Source organism: Plectropomus leopardus, unplaced genomic scaffold (assembly GCF_008729295.1).
Source record: "Plectropomus leopardus isolate mb unplaced genomic scaffold, YSFRI_Pleo_2.0 unplaced_scaffold12166, whole genome shotgun sequence".
Lineage (NCBI taxonomy): Eukaryota > Metazoa > Chordata > Actinopteri > Perciformes > Serranidae > Plectropomus > Plectropomus leopardus.
In genome coordinates, this window is record NW_024612911.1 from 406 (window position 1) to 3,996 (window position 3,591).

A 3,591-nucleotide genomic window follows, 5' to 3' on the forward strand; every position below is an offset into this window, starting at 1 on the left:
ATAAAAAATAAGACATTTAAAGGACCTTTAAAACCCTGATTACCAGTTACTCCACTTTAAGATGTAACTGTTTTTTTAACTGTTTGTGCTTCATCTTTTTTGTGCTCTTTGTGGGTTTTGGGGTTTTTTTGTTTACTCATCATCAAAAATGAGGACTGGCCCTTAATGATTCCTCGAGATTTAATAAAAGTTGAATGAAGTTTGAGGATTTCAGGATGTCTAGTATTTTTGGATGTTTTCAGGATTTCAGGACATTTCTAGGATTTTAGGAAATTTTAGTATTTTAGGACAGGGTCCTGGGATCCTCCACTGGCACTTTTTTTGATACATAAGCTCTATTTTGATGCTTTTATGCACTTATGGGGACTAAAAATACAAAAACAATTCCCAGTTTGAATCACTTTATTTTTATTGTAAATTAGAAAATAGTTTGGGGGCCGCTCGGCTGAACAACTCTCATCTAATCTAATGAAATCTCATAAGATTATTTTTAATATATAATCTAGAGACTGAGATGTCACACGGGATATTCGTAGGTAAATTGTGTTTTATTATGGGTGTTTTTTAATATCTGTGTGTTTTGAATGCGCTTACAGTGGTGGGATGGGGGGGTTTTGTGAGTGTGTGTGTGTGTGTGTGAAATAACGGTGTTTGGTTTGGACTACAGGAATAATAGTTGCTGCTTTGGCCAAAGCTCCTGATAAATGAGACGAAAAGACACTTCGTACCTTCACAGCCAGATCCTGGAAGCTGTTTCCCGTCCAGCCGACCAGATCTCCGAGGCGGAAGATGGGGCAGTACAGGTGCTCCTCTCTGTCGTAGCTGCATCTTTTCAGGTAGCCATCGTCAGACGTTTCAAGGACGTTGGATCTATGAGGTAGATGCACACGTACGTTTTTCAGGCGTCTTATTTTCACTTTCACATCATGTGTTGAGTTTATCCTCTGAAAGGATCAAGTTTCCTAAACTTTCCTCTGAGGATTTAGAAGGATATTTTGGCAGATATTGAATATAAAATAAGTTTTTTTCAGTATATAATCACCTGAAAATAAGAATCATTGTGTTTTCGCCTCCGTCACTGTGGTCAGTAGCACCTATGTGACGAGCTGCATCACAAAAACGCTGATTTTATAATGTGAAACTGTTAATGCAGCGTTTTGTTTTGGGGTTTTTTTTTACAGGTTTTAACCCTTTAACATCTAGCTGGATTCAGATTCCTGCATTTAGATGCCTTTTACTATCATTTCAATCTCTGAAACCTGAGAAAAGTATTTTTTTTCTCGGATTTAAGGACATTTCTGGAATTTGGGGATTTTTCTGGGATTTTAGGGCGTTTGTAGGATTTTTTAAGTTTTTTTTAAATAAATAACTAAAACATCTGAGGACAAAAAAAACAATAACAAGATTCTGAAATATTTCATACAAAATAATAATCATACCTAGTTTTATATTTGTTTACCACCATATTTTTACACTTTTCTTTTTAATTTGCAGAGTGAACTACTCAGTTTTAATTCATCATCAAAGCCGTGTCACAAATTAGGTCACGAGTCCTTTGCTTCTGCGATACCGGCATGCTGTCTAAAGTCACGCTGGCAGCATGACGCCAGAGTTTCATTCTGGGAAAACAAACAAAAGGCGGCATAAAGACGGACTTCGTGGCGGCTTTATAGCGAGCTCTCTGTGTGAGAGAGGTTTGTGTCTGCTCCTTTGTCGTCGAGCCGGTTGGGCCTTTAACATTTCGGTGTCAAGGAGCACATTTTCTCATAATCCGCCCGAGACTAAACATCATGCATCGTCGAGTTTTTCCACTGAAAGGGCCAGTTTTCCAAACCGTGAGAAAATCACGTGAGCCTTTGTCAAAATGAGAATCCGCTGGAGTTATCAGGTTTTCACGTGTGGCAGAGAAGTGCTGCAGAGGCGGAAACAGTCAGAGACACCTGGTCCTGCCAGTTCAGAGCCGCTGAATTCTCTCAACTTCTCATATTTGCATATTTGACCTTTCGACCTTTAACTTGGACACCGTCACCGCTCAGAGCTCCTGCTCCGACTTTCACCGCCTCTTTCATGCAGCAAAATTCAAAACTTGTGTCTGAACTGAAAAAGACAAACACAAAGAGCCGCAGGAGAAAGATCTGTGATACTCAAAATCAAAATCACTCTATCAAAGTGCAGGTGAAGGATCCCCACACCCCCGACAGAGGTCCCAGATAAGCCCCTAAAATCCTAAAATCCTGGAAATGTCCTTAAATCTGAGAAAGGCCCTAAAATGCTAGAAACATCATACAATCCTAGGAAAGTCTTAATTAGAGAAATGTTCCAAAATCCTAGAAATTTCTTGAAATCCTTGAACTGTCCTAATATCCGAGAAATGTCCTAAAATTCGAGAAATGTCCTAAATCCTAGAAATGTCCTAAAATCCTAGAAATGTCCTAAAATAATAGAAATGTCTAAAACCTCCTAGAAACATCCTTTAAATCCTAAGAACGTCTTAATCAAAGAAATGTCCTAAAATAAAATAAAAACTGCCTAAAATCTTCTAACGTCCTTAAATCCTAGAAACACGTACTGTGCTGCTGTGACTGGCCCCTGGCCCCTGGTCCCCCGTCATTTTGTAAAAGTGGCCCCCAGTCACAGTTAAATATTACTGCTGCGGAGCGTGTGAAGCGGCCCTCGTCCTCTGGCTCTGACACAGAGGATGCTGGACGTGTCTCACTGTAAGACGTCTCCCGCTGCAGTAACTTCGAGGGACACCCATAAAAACGAGAATTTAAGTCTCGGCCAGTTTGCGTTCAGCACACGGAGCTCGGTGAGGAAACGTAACGAGCTGCCGCGTAACGAGACCCAGATCTGACTGACGGACGCTGCATCTGTCTCAGCAGCAGCTCGGCCCCCCGCTGGGCGACCCCCGTCTGATCGGACACCTGTCCACGGCCCGGCCTGCTGTCAAGGACGTCTCAGATGACTGTTTGACTGTCTCACTCGCTGCAATGCACAGGCCGGTATAAATAGAGGCTCTGTGCACCCTAAAGCTATTTAAAGCAGCCGCTGGGACACGTACGTCCCTTCAGCTCTCCACTCGTGTCTGAAACCACACTCAGCACCACTTACTTTGAGAATTCAAACTTTGGGAACCTGATGAAGTTCTTGATGTAGACGGTGAAGTTTTCGGCCTGGCTCAGGAGGGGCTCTCTGGAGGGGACAAGAGGGAAATGAAAACAGAGCGAGTGGAGCTGACAGGCCGCGTCAGTAATAAATAGAAGCTGTGAAATTTCTCGGTGCCTGTGAGGGGATCAGAGGCAGAGCGGCAGCACGGAGCGCCGCGTCTCCCAAAAACTCAAAAAGAGGAGGAGGGGCTCACGTGGGTCGTGTGCTGTGTTCGATGGGACACCAGGCGTGAATCTCACACGTCCCGGTGCTGTTCAGACACAGGCCGGTCTTTATTCCTGATGGAGAGAGCAAACATGTTGGCTGGGTCGAGCTTAACCCTTTGAAGCATAACCCAAAAATAATAATAATAATAATAATCACCCTGAAACTCATAATCAGGAGGAGGGGCTCACGTGGGTCGTGTGCTGTGTTCGATGGGAC

General features: G+C 43.0%; 1 long non-coding RNA gene across 1 annotated transcript; it reads right to left on the minus strand.

Moving 5' to 3' along the window:
• Positions 1-792: 792 nt before the first annotated feature.
• On the minus strand, positions 793-3,443 carry LOC121963699. The gene is made up of 3 exons (XR_006107267.1): positions 3,362-3,443; positions 3,112-3,192; positions 793-870 (listed from the first exon to the last, which is right to left on the minus strand). It is a non-coding gene; the product is annotated as an uncharacterized LOC121963699 (long non-coding RNA).
• Between the last annotated feature and the right edge of the window lie 148 nt (positions 3,444-3,591).